This window comes from Protopterus annectens, chromosome 13.part0, assembly GCF_019279795.1.
Source record: "Protopterus annectens isolate FY-2018-M chromosome 13.part0, PAN1.0, whole genome shotgun sequence".
In the NCBI taxonomy this organism is placed as follows: Eukaryota; Metazoa; Chordata; order Ceratodontiformes; family Protopteridae; genus Protopterus; species Protopterus annectens.
Genome location: NC_056747.1, coordinates 538,950,507 through 538,972,529, shown reverse-complemented (window position 1 = coordinate 538,972,529; position 22,023 = coordinate 538,950,507).

Here is a 22,023-nt window from a genome sequence, read left to right as displayed (position 1 = left end):
TGTGCCACATGATTGCTGCTCCCCTGACATTGTCAGTGAAAACGTTATACTGCCACAATATCCTGAAATACATTCATATGTTTTCATGCAAACTATCAAGTGGTAATACTAATGAGCTGTAGTGGTATATCCATGCTGCAGTACAGTCACACTACAGCTATACCTGTGCTATGATAAGACTTCTGCCTGTATATCACCTCTACATATAACATTTGGTCTGAATTAAATGTCACAGAGAGAAACTGTTAACATACTCTTACAGCTCTACCTATGTCACATCATTACATCAGTTGTGCATCATATTTCCAGTGGAAATGTGTGTGTGAGGGCCATGACACCATATGCTGACACATGACAACAGAGGTGGATGCAGCTTGTGCAGAGCAGTTAATGACTCAAATGCTTACAGTCACACAATGATGCTAGAGAACAACTGTATAATCCCTGTGAATAACAGCACAATACTGAATACAATGAATTCCCCAAGGTTACAAGTGAATCCCAACATGTCATAAGATTTGTCTGTATAACAGCATTACAACATGTGGATGAACCCAGACATATGTGCCCATGTTATCAGTATGACATAATATTGTTGTATATCAGATAACACATGCAGATGCTAGGTTTACATATACACACCTATGCCATGCTGCTTCTCTCACTGTGATGGTTGCATGACAACTATGTAGAGTGTTGATATACTACAGTACAAGAACATACACCTTAGTAATGCAACAATATAGACAGCATCGTTCGATATCAACAGCTGTGAGATTAGAATCCTTACCTACCTAAACAAACTGCAAAACACTGAATTTAATGCTAGCACCACTGCAAAAGTCTGCTTTTAACAGTGTCTGACTGCACTTTATAGAGGATGTCATCATCAGTGTATGCTAAGAAAGTGATGTTTTGGTAGGAGTGTCTGACACAGCTGTGGACTTGCATCCTGGTGTAGAATTGTCTCCAGACTAGTAGCTGAATGAAGGCACACACATACACACTCAAGCTGATTGCTGTGAGATTATGTGTAACCTGCAGCAATCTTCCATCTAGTTACAAAAAATGCAGAACACAGTACTTAATGCTAGTGCTACAAGTCTGTTTTTAGTACTGTCGGAGTCCATTTTATAGAGTATGACATCATCAGTGTATGCTGAGAAGAACATGTTTGGGTAGGAGTGTCTGACATAGCTGTGGACTCACATCCTGGTGTAAAACTGTATCCAGACTAGTATTTGAATGAACACACACAAGGTAATTGCATTGAGGTTAAAATGGTACCTATCTAGTTACACAAGCTGCAGAACATAATACTTAATGCTAGTGCTACCACAAAAGTCTGTCTTTAACAGTGTCAGTGTACACTTTATAGGGGATGACATCATCAGTGTATGCTGAGAAGAGGATGATGGGAGGGTTTATGAAATTGCTGAAACATCATGTAGCAGTGTAGGAAAACCACAGGCAGAAGGCTCTCAGTCCACTCCAATACAAAAACCACAATTAGTTATAACGTAATTTATTGTAAGCGCTTCCGCTGGAAGAAATTCTCCTGCTTCCTCAGACAAAAAACACTTTTACAATTACACACACTCTTAAAATCCCATTTAAAATACAGACTACCAATGAGATTCATTGAACCTCCTGATGTCATGCAAGCATATTAGCAGTTAAAGCTACACAGAATTAAACCATCACAGTAACCGTGATAGTAAATTATTCAGCCCAACAATGTACTATTACCACAGTTTTAAAAGCGTTAAAAATTGCCAGTATTATTATGCACTTTTAAGTGAAAATGTGGAAATTATGCTTAATTAAAAAATGCATGAATTGAAAAATATATACGACATATACAACCACCAAGTACCCACAAAAAGGTCTTACTGTCCATACAATTGTTAAAACAAAACCATGATAGAGCCAGTACTAAACCTAATATTCATAGTTTGAAAGCTCTGATATCCCAGCCGACCAAAAATAAAAATAAAACTAAAATAAAAATACAACTGAAAGATTATGTGTGTACGCCCCAAATAGAAAATAAATGGAAACCATTTAAACATACATATATATAGAATACACTATACAAACCAGGCTATACTACACCTTATAAATAACACTTGGCAACTTACAAATATATAATTTTGTCGCTATTATGACAAGCAGTACAGACACTTTGAGCTCACCTAAACCAACGTATAACCTACATCTACCTAGCTAAGGCTTTCTTTTTTAATAAGCATTTTATGGACAATGCTTCATTTAGCCCTGGTAAAGTGTGAGCTCCTGTCCGAATTTGCCATGCTAATTTAGCTTCCTCCAATGCCAGCTCCCAAGGACCCCCTCTTAAATTTCTCTCTATTTTTTCCAATATTACAAAGGAAAACCTATGCGTAGGAAATTCCAGAATATGTTTTGCTAATGCGTTTGTGATGACTAGATTACTAATACTGTATGTGTGTTCATAAATTCTTTGTTTAATTTTTCTTTCAGTTTTCCATATGTAAAAAGCCTCGCAGTGGTCACAAACTGCTGCTTAGACCACCCCCTGAGAATTGCAGTTAAATTTAGCATTTAGAATATATTCTCTATCTCTAATTTTTATTACCTTAGTGACATTAATGAAATGACATTGGTGGCATCTGCCACATTTGTACATCCCTATAAGACTCTTGACTGTTTTTTTAGGATTCTCAACCAAGCTTTTCAAATTCAAACCTCTTCTATATGTAAACCGGGACACTTGACTAAAGACTCTTCTTAACCCATGGTCATCTTGAATGAACCCCCAATTTTTGGTGATGATTTCCTTAATATATTGGGAATTCAGAGAATAAGTTGTCAATAATCTAATGTCCTGCCTAGCACTGGAAATCTGAGAGCGATTGTTCTCTACCTCTAAATGTACTGGAAGGGGATTGATATCATACCCTTTTGACACCAAGGGGGAGAAATGTCCTGTACATCTTTTGTTGATAACTTCATCAAAGATGAATTCTGTGAAAGCCTGTGGATAGCCCCTCTTACTAAACATAGATTTTAGGAATTCACATTCCATGATGAAGTCTGAAAAATTGGACACCATTCTTGCTGCCCTTACTGCCTGCTCCTTAACAACCACTTTCTTTTGATGCAGCGGGTGGCAGCTTGAAAAATGCAAGAATGCATTTGAATAGGTAGGCTTACGGAAAATGTTCATCCTGAATCTAGTATTTAAGTGATCTTTTGAAAGGTGGATGTCAAGATAATCGATTTTTTCATACCCTATTTGATAGGTAAATTCTAAAAAGTTGGTAAATGTTGTAATTTCATCTATAAATGATTGAATTAAAGATGCTTCACCTTTCCATATTAGGAACATGCCATCCTGGTATCGTGTGTACCAGGTTACATGTTCCCTAAATTTTGAATTTTTGAATAAAAATTCTTGTTCCCAATAAGCCATTACACTATTAGCAAAACTACTTCCACAAGGGGCACCCATGGCTACCCCGCTTTTGTGTAAAAAGAACTGGTTCTCAAAGAATAAAAAGTTTTTATTCAGGACCACCTCTAACAGTGTTTTGATAACATGGATGTCTTTGTTATCAAGCCCCTTGAGGTTAAGGAACTCCCTAACCCATTCTACACCAAGTTGCTGGGGGATAACTGTGTACAAATCTTTAACGTCCACCATAATGAAAATGAAACCATCGTCATACTCAGTGTTGTTCACATTCTCAAGAAAATGCCAAGAATCATGACAAATTTGAAACTCAGATCTGACAATTGGTTTTAATTTGGCGTCCACAAATTTAGCAGATGCATATGTGATGGACCCTCTACCATCCACTATCGGTCTAAAAGGTGGATTAATTAGGTCCTTATGAATCTTGGGGGTCCCAAAAAACTTTGGAATTATGGGTGCTGGCATAATTAAATAGTGTAGGACATCAATATCGATACTCCCTTCCAAGAACAAGTCATTTAACATATTGTCGATAGTACTATATGCACCATTAACCTGGTTGAGGCTGACTTGTTCCTATAAAACATTAAGACAATCTGCATTCTACTAATAATGCTGATCCATAAATATTAACCCTCCCCCTTTGTCAGGTTTCATAACCTGTACTTTACATATATTCAATAGCTCAATAAATGCAAGTTCTTCAGTAGTAATATTCTTGAAATTGTTTACATACCATTTGTTGTTAGACAACAGCCTTCTAAAATCAATTTCACAGGCTTTTTCAAATAGAGCTAGAATATCTTGCAACTGTGGGTTGAACAAACTAGATACTTTCAGGTTGTTAGTCAATGTAGAGTTAGACCCCATAAGGTAAGATGGATTCAACTTGAGAACAAACAATTTAAGGTCTATAATGGTTTTAACCAAATTGGCCCTCTTATCAGGCACAAAAGTCAAACCTTTAGAAAAAAAGTTGACCATGTCCATGTCCAACTGAAGGGAACTAAAATTAAAAATCTTAAAATCCCCTTCAGTACTTACTAAAATTTGTGGCAAGTCTCTTTCTATCTCTTCCTCCAGTTCTGCCATCTCCTGTTCTGGCCCTGCCTCCTGTTGTTGGCATGCCGGTTCGAAGAATATTGTTGCTGCACTTCGTTATTCAACCAAAAATCCTGCTGATTTGTGTTGTTACTATGAACAGCAGGATTTTGTCCAGCTGTTTGCTCATGTTGTAGAAGCACCTGTCATTGTTGATTATTCCTAATCCGTTCACTACGGTGGACCCATGGAGTAGAATTATCCATCATACAGTTTGTGGACTCATTCAAATTATTAGCTTGTAACCCTATGTGGCCCGAGTCAACTCCACTGTTGCTGAAGGTGACAACAGGTTGGGGGGGGGGGCTGTATAAGCTGAACCTTTTGAATATTAATTCAGGTCCCTTAGTATTTTCTTCTTTTTGATCTGAATGTTTTTGAACAAGCTAGCCTCAATACTGCTTAAAAATGCGTGCATGTTCAAATCTAAACCTGTCATAGTCCACTGCATTTATAATATCATGTTCAAGTGTTATTAAATCCCTTTTAAGTGATGCAATTTGCTCCAAGTAATTCTTAACTAAGATGCCAAGGAATTCCAAACCTTGTTTATCAAATAGGACCTTCAGCTCTAAATGAAACCGAGAAAAGAAAGCCTTAGCTAGGTAAATGTGGGTTATACGCTGGTTTAGGTGAGCTCAAAGTGTGTGTACTGCCTGTCATAATATCGACAAAATTATATATTTGTAAGTTGCCAAGTGTTATTTATAAGGTGTAGTATAGCCTGGTTTGTATAGTGTATTCTATATATATATATATATATATATATATATATATATATATGTATGTTTAAATGGTTTTCATTTATTTTCTGTTTTGGGCGTACACACATAATCTTTCAATTGTATTTTTATTTTAGTTTTATTGTTATTTTTGGTCAGCTAGGATATCAGATCTTTCAAACTATGAATATTACGTTTAGTACTGGCTCTGTCATGGTTTTATTTTAACAATTGTATGGACAGTAAGAACTTTTTGTGGGTACTTGGTGGTTGTACATGTCGTATATATTTTTCAATTCATGCATTTTTTAATTAAGCATATTTGCACATTTTCACTTAAAAGGGCATAATAGTACTGGCAATTTTTAATGCTTTTAAAATTGCAGTAATAGTACGTTGTTGGGCTGAATAATTTACTATCACGGCTACTGTGATGGTTTAATTCTGTGTAGCTTTCACTTGTAATATGCTTGCATGACATCAGGAGGTTCAATGAATTTCATTGGTAGTCTGTATTTTAAATGGGATTTTAAGAGTGAGTGTAATTGTAAAAGTGTTTTTTGTCTGAGGAAGCTGGAGAATTCCTTCCAGCAAAAGCGCTTACAATACATTACATTATAAATAATTGAGTTTTTGGTGTTGGAGTGGACTGAGAGCCTTCTGCCTGTGGTTTTCCTAGTTTGTTCGATTTTCTGTTCTCATGTAGCAGTGTAAAGGATCTTCTGAATGCTACTTGAGTGAGACAGGACCTGGACTCATGCTTTTATGACTACAAACATACTCAGACATAGACACAAATAGGTTGACTGCTGTAAAATTAGAATTAGAACACCTACATATCTAATTACACAAGCTAGAGAACATGGTGCATATTGCTTGTGCCATCACAGAAATCTGATTTAATGGTGTCTGAATTCACTTTATAGAGGATGATATTATCAGTGTATGCTGAGAATAGGATGTTGGGTGGGCTGCATGAAATTGATGCGGAGTCATGTAGAAGTGTAAAAATACCTTCTGAATTTTACTTGAGTGTGAGATTAGAACGCCTACCTATCTAGTTACACAAGATAGAGAACACAACACTTAATGCTCACACCATCATAGAAATATGACTTTAATAGTGTCACAATGCAATTTATATGGGATGACATCATCATAGTGTGGCAGGTAACATATACTGTTATGAAACTTGTTTGCAAAGCCAGGACTTGTGATATGATTGTATGATAGCAGCTTAGAAAAGGACATATAAATACATCCTGGCAACCTATGGGAAATAAACTGTCATTACTGCATATTGCAGAAGTGAGACAGACATGTACCTGTTTCTCAGGATGTTGTGTAGATCAAACATACACACACACACACACACACACACACACACACACACACACACACACACACACCAACACACTCACTCACTTTGGATGCAGCAGTAGTGCAATGATGGAGTTATATGTCTTCATATTCAAATGAAGATATGTCCACATTAATACAAGTCACTGACAATACCAATGTGATATGATCATGGATGACCAATGTCTAGTGCCACTGTGCACCCATACCAGATGTAGTAATGCAGTTAAGATCTGTAATTCTGGAATCAGTTTGACAATGGCCCAAGTACTGATATATCATTTGGAAAATTGCTGCAGGGCACACATAAATATCAGAAGGTATGTGTCTTGTGAAGCACACATGTCACAGCCCTTCTCTTGTGTTTATGTATGCATTATCATGTATTTGAGGATTACAGCCCAGTAACCAGAATTAAACATGCCATAAACCTCTTCACAAAGCGCATCGATGAGAAGCTGATTGTGTGGATGATGGCAAAGTATTAACACATGTGTGATTTGAATTTCAGCAATGCAATTTAGACTTGTGAAGTAGCAGTGTCCACTGGTGCTCATCACAAAACTGTGCAAATAGGGACTAGCCTAAACCTGACCTGATTGGGGTTAACTGCAAAAGACATCTGTTTGTTGTTAATGTTTCATGTGTCAGGCTTGCTAAATATGATGGAGCAGTTGCTGGCAGATAGTATGATGTGCATGCTATAATATATCTTGGAAATGTTAGAACCAAACTTTTATTACATAAGTAACAGTTAGCCATGCCTTCCCCTTTTGTGTGACATTAAGTAACAAGCAAACGTGGTTCCCTGCTTAAGGACAAAAGTGTACGATTTAATTTGGTTTGTCTTTGCATAAACAGGATCAGTGGTGTAATATGGCTATCAGCACTTTGGGAAGTACTGAAAGGAAAAAATATACCTGCTCCCTAGCTTTCTCTGTAGCACAGGGTGTAAGAGCAGTGAGCTCCTTTTCAGAGCACAGTTGAGTTAGGTTCAAATCTAGATGATGCAGTTTTTTCACAAATGGTGTAAGGATGTCATTATCTAAGTAAATGTGATCAGAAAAGAAAATGAAATAATCCATGAGTACACTAAAGTGTGTGTCTTCACAGTAATGCTTTCCTCAACACACTTGTACATTATTTACTGTTTTCAGGCGCCACTGCAAATCACAAGTTAATTGTGCGTACAGTTTGCTAACAAATGACAAGGAGTGGTACATCTTTTGAAATTACTATTATGACTCAGCAGATATGGCTAAATATGTGTGTATTGACAGATACCCCTATGGTTCTTCACTGTAAGGACAGTTTACACATCATATTAGATGAACATTCCATCCATCATCACCTGAACATGACACAAAGAGAATCCTACAGCAAATTTTGAAACCTTGCACACTATAGGAACAGGTATTATATTCAGGTAACATATTTGTATTATCCACCAGCAGTGTCATGACAGTATGCAGAAACCATAAGATGATCTTTACATCCATCAGCCAAATAGAGACACACATGTAAAGAGGGGTGGGAGTGAAGGGACAAATATGAAGAGAGATGAACATACTCAAAACTAAGTTTGGTGTGATGAAACATTCATGGGCACATTTTGGTGTATCCTCATTGTTAAATTGTCATTCTCTACAGCATGCAGTGATTGACATGGGGTAAAGAAAGAAAATTCACCAGCAGGACAACCAAACTAAGAACTGAACAAAGTGCCACGTAGACCGGAATCCAAATGAATCCAAAATTTATTAACACAGAATAACACAAAGTAACCTTGTGTTATTGTGTGTTAATAAATTTTAGATTCATTTGGATTCCAGTCTACATGGCACTTTGTTGGGGTAAAGAAGGGTTAATAGAGGGACATCAGGGTTATGACAGAACAAGGTTGGATAATATCTAATATTTGTGGGGATGGATGGAAATGCAAATATTTTTTTTGCCAGTACCCAATATATATGCAAGAGAACCCATAACTGCAGCAAATGTTAATATGTGGGTGATTAACATATCATAATCATATAACATCACATTAAGAAATGTTGTGAGAGGCATCTAGAATTGAAACCTTAATGCTATGGGCAAAAACATTTTCAGTCAAGTGATTTATGTCAACACTCCACATAGGAAGTTTCACTTTGTTACATCCAGCAGTGTACTGAACTGTCAGACTAACTGTTTCAAAGTGGTGCATTTACCCTGGTTTAACTCTGTGTTCCTATAGCATAGCATATTTAAGCATCAATGCATGGAGATAACTGGACTTGTACAGACACCATAGCACACAAACAGGTGTTCACTTCTGCTTGACATTGGTGCATGATGCCAAACTCCACATAAACACAAAACGTGAAGGCTTTTTTATGGGCTATTTCTGGCCATGTGTGTGGTCTGTGATTCTATTTTTTGACCATATTAAAGGTGTGAAAATAGGGTAGACAGGACAGTGTTGAAATGGGGAGGCAAGTATGGAGAAGTACCAAGGGGAAGCGATAAAAGAATTTGAAGGAAGGAATTAGGAAAGGACCACAGATCTCCACTTCTTCATCAAAGTAATGTGGACGTAGAGAAAATTTGATGAATTTGGAATGTGACCACAACACAGATGGGTGAAAACTATGCAATCACGTTGTATAGCTAATTGTACCAAATCAATTGTGCCAAGAAGTCACACATGCAAAGTGGAGAGCAATGTATGAGACATTTTTTTTATTTTTTTATTTTTTTGTGGAGCAGGTCCCAATTTTTTTGTTTGTTTCAAAAAGAGAGGAATATTGGTGAAGGAACATAGTGATATGAGGGTCAGGTAGATAGGGTAAGTGAGAAAGCACATGCAGACAAATAAAGCAGACACAGAGATGGTTATGGACGCAAGTTTTGGGGGGGGGGGGCCATGACTGGGGATAGGTAGGGAAAATTGGAAGCACATGCCCATCAAGCATGGGAACAGTGAGAATCTAGGCCTCACCCTCAGAAGTGTCATCACTGTCCCCTTCCTCAGGCCCCAGTTTGGCTGCTTGATGTGAGAGTCTCTTTTCTATTTTAATGAGAAACCTCCCCATGCAGTTGATAAGGGGACCAAGGCCAGTTTCTATGACATCATGCACTATCCCTGGTGGGTGATGTAATCACATACTCCACAAATACTTCCAGAGGGTACTGATGCATTAGCAGCTGGGGTAATTCTGCCTGATGTGGATGGGCCAGGTAGTACAATTGAGGTAGAACTGCCAGGATGCATCCCAGAGGTGCTGGGTTTTGGGCAGCAGCCAGTAGAGGGTTGGCAGGCTGAGCCACAGTGGTTGGCCTACCTCCCTGTGGAGAAGATCATTAGGTTTGTTGGCAGAATGGTATGACATCAGAACAGTGCATTTCCTTTAACACACACACACACACACACACACACACACACACACACACACACACACACACACACACACACAAAGTCAAATAACGGGTGAGTAAGATAAAAAAGAGTGATGAATAGAAACATGATATGTCACATTCATGCTTATTACAATAAATATCCTTTTACTATTATATTGGCTCTAGAGCTTTCAAAATCCAGAAAATGACTATGAATTGTGGCAAGTAATCCTTCCATATATGCTTTAAAATATATTGTAGATTAGCGTAACAGCATGGCATTAAAGCCAATATGCTGCACATCAAGTGCGGAAATGATACTTGTTGAATGTGAATCTAAAGGTTACTCGTGGGAATTGAACCTGCATAATCTAAATACACTATTACACTTGCCTACTACAATTACCAAGAGCTACAACAGACAGCATGCATGCATGCTTGCTGTTACAGTTAAGATATGCATGCTGAACTTGATACTGATGTATTGAACCACAATATATTTATTAAAATCAGGGTCAGTTGTACTGCATACATACCCCTTTCTTCTCTAAGTCGTTCCAACCTCTCAGCATGTGCCTGCCTGTTTGCCAAGATTTCTTCTGCAGTTGTAAAATATTGAAAAAAGAGACATGAAAGAATTATGCATGCCAGTCTTAGCTGTCTACTGTTGCTTAATCACTATGCTTACACAACTAGGGAATGTCAGCAGTTCTAAACTCATCTAGCCGTTGATTAAGTTATGCCTGGTTGTGCCTCTTTAGGTCACTGTAGTGATGCCTACACTGCCCCCAGTGGATGATACGTAAGTCATACTAAAGACAGCCTTGGCTAGGCTGTTCCAAGCCTCAGCCTTATACTGAGACCTGGTACAGTCCCCCTACAGCAGCCTACAGCTGTAGTGCTTCACAAGGTGTGCAACAAATATTTTTCAGTCCTCCTCACCCCACCGCTGTGCCTAAGTTTGGCACTATCCTTTCCATCTCCTGCCATGTCTGCAAAGCTCCTCCAATGACAGTTGCATCTCTTTTAGGCCAAGACTTTGGCAGGATCAGTAGAGTGACTTGTCACATATTTTGTGGGAACTTACACACTGTTAAAAGTAAATTGCACAATGTGGGATTCAAACCTATGTAAAAGAGAATGCATACATTTCCACACAGGTGATTATTCCTCATTGTCACAGAAGATGTGTTTGTTAACCCTGGTTATTAAGCATATATAGCTTAAACAGTTACTGGTGCTATACTTCAGTTAGGTCTGCATGTGTTTGACATTACAAGGTCCTGGTTATGCATTCTCAGGTGATGCAGGACGAATGTCTGACAATATACTGGGAATGAAAAGACTGGCATGACATTACTAATAGAGTTTTAAGCTATGATACATACCTCACAATGCATTCTATTTTATAGTTATACTCGGGTTATTGAAGGGGTGTAGTTTGCCAGTAAACTATTGTGTCCATCACAAAGCCCCCTAATTATTTTTACTTTGTGGTTTTGCTTTTTTTTTTTTTTTTTTGGAGCAGCGATTTTTTTTCCCTGGGGGGGAAAAAAATCACTGTTCCGTGCGTTTGACTTTGTGTGTTTTCAAATATTAGTATTCGTTGAAAGAACGTTCATTCTTTTGACACTTCGACTAGTTAATATAGACCCTACACACATAACACAGATGGCATGTACAAAAGTATGTGTAAGCAAGCAGTAGTGATACCTTTTTGTCAATTAACCTGCCATAAATAGGGATGTAGAATTACCTTTATAATCATATATTTTGAAAAACTACATAAAACTACATTGGCACACCCTTATTAAAGGTGAACTGTGCTGAATTTTAACCCTGTCTCACCTGTTTCTGACGACAAGCTCACTGCACGTACCCCTGGTGCCACAGGCGAAGGTGGGCAGCAGGTGTATTTTCCACAGTCAGTACTTTCCAGAGTACTGACGGACATGCATCATCACTGAGCCTGTTTCCATGAAGGATGGCAAATTAAATTAAATTTTTAACTTTTTCCTTAAGTAGTGAACCTTGTTTGTGCATAGGTAAGCAACGCACAAATGTAAAGGGCAATAGCATATATATATTCCTTTTGTAAATACGCATTAGACCCTTCCTCAGTAAAAATAACTACTCTGGGTCTCCAACCATGCTTTACATATGTTCTGTCTTTTTTAGCTCAATGTATTTGCACCTTTTGCCACAGAGACAGTTGAGTAACAGGTTGAATTTCTGCAGTCATTACCATCCATGCAATGCCGTTAAGCATATTTGTGCTCTATAAAGTGACTGAAAGCAAATTTTCACTTTTTAAGCATTTGTGCTCTGCCACATGCTACACACATGGTAATAAAATAAAATAAAAATAAAAAAAAGATAAAAAAGGGAAACAAATGTTAAACAATTATACAGCTCTGGATTTGACCTATCAGATATTGCACTTCCATAACACAGTTGTAGTGGGTTATCCCTCATTGTCACAAACACAGCTTTGCAATACTAGTCAAATTATGTGCATACAAGCAATTCACATTTCAAATCAAGTACTAACAGTTCATACAGTTGGACATTCTCAGTTGGTTGTACTTGTGTGGTTAACATATTTAGTGCAATAAGTGATCACATAATTATTTTTGAATATGTCTACAAAAATGAAGCGCTTCTTTCTGTATTTTAGCCATTCTTCTCTTATCTCTGCTTTACTATCAGACATACAATCTGTAGTGCATTTCCTATCACTTTTCTTTCAACGCATGATACAAATACATAACAATGAACAACAGTTTTCAGCAAAGGCAGGAGACTTCTGCTATTATATGTGCTAATGTGCTATTATAAAAAATTGTACATATGTGGTGTTTGATTTTATTTAAAAGCTCAGTGAATATAGTTCCACACTTTGTAAGTATATCCTCACTGACCCACCCACTGCAGGGAAGTAAATCTGAATTGCTGCTGTGTTTTCCTTCAGTCACACTAATTATTCACAGTTGCAAGGCATTAACACCCAACAATGGTGTAGAGGCTACATTATGTTTACAACTGCTACACAAAGTCTAAAGTTTGGTATTCAGCAATTCAAATGAGTTCACACCTCATCTGCATCTTCACAGTGGTCAGAGGGCTGAATATACACTATAAAAATTGTAACCATGTAGCTGGGGAACTTGAAGGTGAGGAGGCTTGTTTCAGAAAAAAACAAATCATTGGTATTTATTGGAATGAGATTTCTTTGCAGAGAAGCATTTATTTTACTGAGGCATGTCTTTGTTATTCAAGGACATTTAGATTGTAACTTTTCAGAAATGTATTTATTTAGCCAATAGATAAATGAAGGTTGGTCTGTATGCACTTTTTATACTTCAGTGTTGGCAGAGGCAGTTTTTGCAGGTCTTTACATTTGTGTGATAGACAGATTATGCTTACAATACAAGTATGTTCTTACCATTTGCTTTTGCAATTTGACATAGGATTTCTGTGAACTTTAATTTTTATGTTTTTCATTCAATGCAATTGGTTGTACATGTGTCTGACAATGGTGTTAGGTTTCTCAGATGCCCCAGGGCAGCCTCCACAGTAGTGGTGCACACAGTTTGAAAACTGACTGGCATTCATAATTTGCATTCTTGACTATTTAGCAATGTTTTCATCCAGTAATCAATGGCATAACTGCATTCTTCAGTATAGGAATGTTGACAGAAGGGTGGTGTTTGTCTAGTCTGTTACATTTTTTGGAGGGTGGGGGCAGTTACAACACACAGTTCTGTTGTCCTAAATGAGAAACATGATTCAAGTGCTTTATACTGACAATGATTATTTGTTGGAAAACATAAAAGATTTACATATGTGCTGTTCCTGGGTTTGATCAAACCTTTTGTTTGTGTTGCAGGGTGAAGGGGAGCAATCTACCATTCTGTTGTCCTAAATGAGAAGTGTTTTTTTAAGTGCTTTATGATAACAATGGGTATACATCATGATTTTTTTTAAATACATTAGTTATGTGCTATTAATAGGTTCTGTCCTTCTCTGTTTTATATTCCATAGGATTATGGCACCCAAGCCAGCAAATCTATGAAAACCCCTTTCAGTGAGGCTGAAAATGAGGTCATCATCCAGGCTGTGAGGTGTCATAGAGTATTCCTAACTGAGCGAGGTTAGCAGGATATGACTGCCAAAAATGACATGTGGAACCAGGTAGTTGCTGATGTGAATGCATCTGATGGTCATGCCCGCAATTATGATCAGGTACATCATCAGGCCACTGACATGATTTCATTAGCATGGAGGAGGGCAACTGCAATTCCCAGAGAACAAATGAATACTGGGTTGGCGGTGGGGGTAGTCTTGCTATCCTGCAGTGACTGACACCAAATGAGAAGTTCCTGTCCACTGTCAGAGGTCCTCAGAGCTCAGGGGAGCTTTCACACCTTGTGATTGATGTTGGCGCTGATGTGGCTGGCAGGCCAAAGGTGTCCCAGAAGCAGATTCCAGGTAGCCTTACATATGGCAAATTTGTATTGTCTTGTAGACTAAAATATATAATTTGGTTGCTACTTCTTGCTGATACATGTTTTATATCTGTACCAACTGAGAATTCATTAGTTATACAAGAGAGTGGTGCAGTAGAAATGGGGCTGGGGGACAGCTCAAACAAGTTTCAGTTACAGTTGTTTCTTACAGGGCATATAGCCAGCCAATTGTTTATTCACTGTCCCTGTTTTATTCACACTGTGATTCTGAATAGCCATCCCTTCATTGATTTATTTCTTACAGGCCTATCCTTCCTGCAGAATGTTGTGTCATCTGCACATGGTAAGCAAATATTTTCTTTCTTATTACTAAGCATTATTTAGATATGTTATTCATATGTGTGGGGATTGTATAATCAGTGTCTATATTACTGTAACTTCTACAGTTGTGTGACCAGTGCTACTTTTTGTTCAGATATTTTGGGATAATTTTTATGGGTGTAGTAATTTCATTCCTATGTTTGTTGCTTATTACCACAGACAATCCTGACAGTGGAAGTGTAGGACTCCTACCACCTGATGTCGGAGTATCAGTAGGATCTGATGCTGATGGTGGCCAAACAGAGGCACACTCTGGGAATGCAGAGGTTCAGTCTGACACTGAGGTTGTGACTCACACACCCCCTGGATTTCCTTCAGATATAGTCAGTATGCCTACACATACCCATTCCACTGAGCCCTCGGACAGTGGGCAGGTTGAGGGTTACATAGTTGATCAGGATAGTGTTATTGTGGTTTCTATGCCAGTTGATTCTGTCCACAGCCAAATTGTAGGTGAGGTGCCACAAAGGAAGATTGGTAGGGATGTTTGGAGGAGGCCTGTTGTCTGCCCTCCACCTGATGCTGGTGTGTCATTACTTGCCACTCATTGTCTGTATCGGGCCATCATGGAGGCACAGGCATGTTCCACTAGAGCCTACGAGGACATGCTTAGGGTTCTAGATGTGGCACAATCTGATGTGCATGACTGTCTCCACCTTATGGCTGATTCAGTGAATCAGATGAATGCCATACTGGAACAGACAGTGTATGTGAAGGAATGTCTGCTGGGAGGGGGACAGCATCCACATGGCCGTAGGGCTGCAGCCTCATCTGCTGTTAGCCGATGTGGCCATGCCATACCTCTCAATCTGGAAACATCAAAAATCTGGACAAGACCCATGAAAAATAGGTACAAATCTGTATGCTGATTAACAAATAATTTGCATACATAATTACATAACCCCACCCACTCCAATAGAATGGTGGGATACCAACTTTCAAATGCAAACTGAAGAATAGACTACCAAGATATGGCAGAAGAGTCCCTCTGCAGCCATTCCGATGTCCCATTACCTGGCTATTTCGCCCCATTTACCATAAACACTAATTGCATGTGTGTGTGTGTGTGTGTGTGTGTGTGTGTGTGTGTGTGTGTGTGTGTGTGTGTGTGTGTGTGTGTGTGTAAATGGTACTCCCTTTAGTAATTCAAAGCAATGTCATGTCACTGCAGAAGAAATACTCTGTACAATAAATTCATCATGACTATTAGAAGCAGCTAAGCATTTGTTAAGCAATCTCAAGAGACTATGATACAAGTATTACTAAAACCACTCTATGAATGGACATCTATTTTAGTCAATCGCTACTATTTTCCAAACAATACATTCTGTGCAATAAAAACATAATGTTTTAGAATGCTAAGAGTATCTAAGCATTTTATATACCTACACAATGTCTTGTGTATGTGTGTGTGCTTGTGAGCATCTCTCTTCAATAATCAAGTTGCAGTCAAATGTTCCAAAGAAACTACCAACAGTCTGGAGTTTTACTTTATATCATTACTTAATGAGTATTTCTGTCTCTCCCCAAGGACTGCCATCAGACTTTGACATTTCTTCTTGATATTCAGTTTACAGATTATTCTTTATAGTAATTATTGAACCTTAAAAAAACTTCAGGCTACACAATATTTGCCTAGAGTATATATTTTTCTTTTATGTTCAAAGAAGCAAACAAGATTGTTTTCAAAGGGAAGATGAACAGATTTTGTATATGCATAATGTTCAGTAATAAAGTAGCTTATAGTTTATGGAATATTTTGCATGTAACTTGCTGAAGCTTTTTTTTTTTTTTTTTTTTTGTAAAAATCAGTCTTTCAAGTTAAATTTGAGCAGTGGTGATCAAAGACGGAACTTCCATAACATAGCTTTGATAACCAACATTTATTAATTACAACTGAAGATAGCAAAATTGATTTTAAGCACAGCATAACATCTTTGTAGTGTTAATCAGGACAGCATATATACTCATCCTGCCCCAGTAAGCAGCGTCCATATCTCTGCTCACTCACTTTACTTATGAAGCAGCGTCCAGGATCTCACTTCATATCCCATTTTTTGAATTACCCATCCACTTACTTTACTTATGAAGCAGCGTCCCCAACTCACTTCACAAACCATTTATTGAATTACCTTCCAACCAAAAAAGCAGCGTCCTTACCTCTGCTTGCTTATTTATTTAGCAAGCATCCTCCAGCTGCTCACTTTCCTTTCCCAAATCCTTAAAATGAACATCCAAACACCAGAGGAGGAACAGAAGAGGGCAAACCTATCCCTCTTCTCCACCCTACCCCGCCTGATAAAATAACCACAATCCCCGCCAATCCACCAAAAGAAAGGGAGGAAGGGTGGATAGCAAGTTCATGCCAAAATGTGATTACGTACCCAGCTACACTTGTCTAAACCCATTAAGCACCTCCCCACCCTTACCTCATTTCCTCCCAATCATCCCTCCTTCCTTGTCTCCCCAACCCACTTAGCTTCCACTAATATATTTATCTAACCTCATTCTGAAGATGTCCTTGAACAAATTGGTTTGTTGCCAAACCTTATTTGTCCCAGTCCCCTTCAATAAACGCATCATACCAAATGACATTTGATGAGCTTTATTAAACTTTCATAACATAGCTTTGATAACCAAAATTTATTAATTACAGCTGAACATATTATAGTTGATTTTAACACAGCATAACATCCTTGTAATGTTAATCAGGACAGCGTACCTACTCATCCTGCCCCAATAAGCAGCGTCCATACCTCTGCTCGCTTACTTTACTTATGAAGCAGCATCCAAGATCTCACTTCATATCACATTTATTGAATTACCCATCCACTTACTTTACTTATGAAGCAGCGTCCCCAACTCACTTCATAAACCATTTACTGAATTACCTTCCAAACAAATAAGCAGCATCCTCACCTCTGCTTGCTTATTTATTTAGCAAGCATCCTCCATCTGCTCACTTGCCTTTCCCATATCCTTGAAATGAACATCGAAACACCAGAAGAGGAACAGAAGATGGCAACCCTGTCCCTCTTCTCCACCAACCAGCCTGACCAGGCTGTCCCCCCATCAGAAATTTCCAACTACCTATTCCCCATAAAAGGAAGTGTTAAGTTCCCCCTCCCTCAAACATCATTCGGTGTACCCATCTTCTGTAACTAACTTAAATCTGTGTCATCAAAACCAAAAGCCCCAACATGTCAGCACTGAAATGAGCTTTAATGAACTTAAATAAAGTAGGATTACCCATGACCCCACTGTACCACACCAGAAGAGCCACCCAAAAAAATACATATATACATTCCCTTTCACTCCTCTTCCTTCATGCCACTAACCATTGCTCGCTCTGTTAACTGCAGTCCGTGGCCCCATTGCACCACTGTAGTGACCAAGACATCTTCTGCAACCAATATAATCAGAACAGCAGGAACATCCACCCAGTCAACTCCATCACCTTTCAAAGCTACTTCCTTCAGGCCCCAACTGCTTCCATCTGCAAAAGAAAATAACACTTTAAAATCTTTGCATACAGCAATCAAACTTTCTTAATGACATTAGGCAATGTCAAAGCGCACCCTGCCCCTAAACTGCCCCAGCTAAATTGCCCTGACTCCCGTACCTCAACCTGACACCTCTTACCATCATCAATCCATTCCCAGCCAAGGCAAGTACATGCAACAGAATCAACGACCCTCAGTTCCACTTCACTTTGTGTTATAATAACAGAGGTGTGACAACTAATCCCTGTAAAAGCATAACTTAAATATCAATATACCTTACCTGGGTCACCGCTTGATTTCCCTCTAAAACCTATACAGCACAACATATGCCCAGTAAACGTGGCTCTTAATAATCTCTAAATCATTTATTTAATCAACCTCCCAAATTACCCCACACGATCACTGAATCAACTGGTAACAGGGGCTGTTTAAATCACAGATGCTGTGCACAATAGAAAAAAAAACAATATTAATGTCATATCTTGACATTTCCAGGTAAACCATTGCAGTATGTACAACAGCAACTTATGTGTAATAGTCCCCAGTACCCCCCCAACTAAATGAATGACATGAAGTGTGCATAAACAGCAGCACTCCCAGCAATGAGGGAAAAAAAAAAACACTATCTTTCCAGTCTCACCAGGACTCCCAGAGCATTGGACCAGTTATCAGAAAATATGCAGTCACTATTGAAACCCCCTATCCCCTTTAACAGCCAGTCTTCCCATTTCTGCTGTGCGTAATTCCCAAATTTAAGAGCAAAGTTAGCAAAGAACATACTATGTTCTCCTGCCAACATTTGCCTACTTCTCAACCTCTTGAAAATCTGCCACTTCTGGGAAAAGACCCAAGTAAACTGACAGTCCTGCAACTTCAGGCTTGACCCCCCCCCCCCAAATATCCTCTTTTCCTGTGTTACCTTTGCATCTGTATGGCAAAGCCCTCATCACCAGAACCCTCCCCCAGGCCACTGACTGTTGCTCACTTTCACTCCCCATTCAATCCTCCCTGTGTACGAATTTAGTGACCATGACATCCCCCGCAACCAGCCCATTACCATCCAAATGCACCTCCTTCCAGTCGCCGCCTGATATCCACTCTATGCTTCTTTCACCTGTACCTTCACAGGCCTGACTCCTACAACCTGATCCACTGCCAAATCCACACTGTGGTCCTATGACATCCATGCATCCAGCCCAAAGGCCAGCCAGACTCCAGACTGATCTGCAAGAGAAACAAAACTGTCAGCCAGTGAAGGAAGGGTGACAATGCAAAACCACACGCACACTAACCTCCATCTGATTAATGGCCATAAAAGTGCCCCTCCACAAGAATGCACCTGACCCACTGAGCACCGGGATTCCCCAGCCCGCGAAATACAGTGCTAGCTGTCCCAATGAGCCCAACACTGCACAGCTACAAACCGCTCTTAAAGATCAATAAGAACTGCAATGCACCAGCCACAAATGATCCATGGAATACAAAACACGACCCTACAGCACCAATGAGAAGAAAAAAAAAACACCAAGGTAAGCCCTCAAGCAAATGAGACCACAGGGTTGACTAAAAACCACAAGGCTGCTAACCTCACAAAGCATTCACCACTGCACCAGATCTGAGATAGCCTGCAATCAAGCCTCAGGTGAGGCATGCTATATTATCAACAAAAGAAGAAATGATCCGCAACTTAACGTGAAAGATTAGCGACCACCTGCCCTAAATACCATCCATTTCCCCGAACAACATTAAACCTTAACCCCATGAACCACTACCTGCTCCATCCTCCCAGGGATAATGAGCCCACAGAACCACCATTTCCCGCCTCAGTTATACCCAAGGCTTAACCAATAGCATATATAACTTAACTAGCCAACCGTACAGCAGTGGGGAGGAAACAAGAGCAACCTAGGGACTCACAGCAGCTACAAGCAAACTTGAGCAACCAATGCCCCCCCATATTACAAACATATCTCTCAAACTCTTAGAGCAAGAATTCTGGACAAAGTCATCAGTAAAACTGGGACAAAGGCACAAAAATAGGGAAAATGCTTAAAATATTGCTCTTACAAATTTAGAAAAGTTGATAGAATAACAGGCTATCTATTAGCATGAATTTTCTGAAGGGTATGAAGTCCAAAACTCAAATGTCTGTCATTAATTTCTAACTTTAGTTTTTACAAATGTACTACTAATTAGCCAGAAAAACACAATTCTAAAAAACCGGACCAAACACATCAGGAAAAATTATGGACATTCTGAGAAAATCTGTACAGCTGAGAGGTGTGACTACAACACCCTTAAAATTACCACTACCGTTATTTGTACTGCTCACTGTAAGCAACAACTGCCCTCGGATTTCCTGTTCATCCCTACTCAGTCATCCAATAAAGTGCACTTCGCAGTTCCTACTCTTGGCATGGCACTACCTGCCTGCAGTAAATAAGCACTAAAAGCAACTGAAATTAATGGTATGTTACAATCAAGCTTTCTTAATGAGCAACCGAAAATTACCCACTTTCCTCAGTCTGCTGCAATGAATGACTCACTCCACATCTGGGTCCTCTAACTGCACTTTTTTTTTTTTGTCTTTCTTTCTTCCAAAGTGAATAATGTCAGCACTACTCCACGCATGCACAGTGGCAGATGTTACTAAGGAACCCTCCAGCTCACGAAAGCCAGCCAGCTTAAGCAAATAAAAATACCTCAACTGAAACGTGGTACCCTACCACCACTCACACATAAATCTAGAGTCCCATCAAGAGCATACGTAAAAGGAAACACCTCACTCAAACCACCCACCAATGATAAAGGGATAAACAACTTGCCCAATTGCAGGAAACTGCTGCTTAAAACCAAAGTTACCATTATGCATTGCTCACAGTACCACTTCCAGCAACGTTCCCTCTCTGAACCACTGACATGTGCAAGCAACAAATAAACCCACGATGGTGAAAAAATCTTAATAAAATTATGTCTGAAAATACCGACTGGACCTGCCCTACCTTGCCACCAGCAGTAACAGTGGAAAACAAGTCCCAGAGCAAATACCTAGTTTTTTTTTTTTTTTGTTAGAGAGGGGAGAAGCATACTGTAACCATATAGAACCTGCCATTAAGAAATCATCCCTTACTACAAATGAGGGACAACAGGTATGCCGAAGTCTTTATTACCTCCCCCATAACTATGCTCATAATAACCCCACCAGGACCTCCTACTCCTCCGCTACCTAGCCCCTTTCCATTCCTGCTAATTACCCAAAGGCCTACCTGATAACTAGCTACCTCAGGTTGTCACGGACATGATTTTGCACTTAGCAAGTTCATGCCAAAATGTGATTACTTAACCAGCTACACTTCTCTAAACCCCTTAAGCCCCTCACCACCCTTACCTCATTTCCTCCCAATCATCCCTACTTCAGTTTAACTCTTTCATCTTCCAAACCCACTTAGCTTCCACTAATATATTTATCTAACCCAATTCTGAAGATGTCCTTGGACAAAGTGGTTTGTTGCCAAACCTCATTTAACAAACAATACACTAGACAATTCTACTAACACTATACAGTTCTACAATTTTACCAAAATAATTACCTCTACATATAATAAGGCTACATGCATGCAAGCTAACCTAGACTAGATTCTAGAATCTCCCTC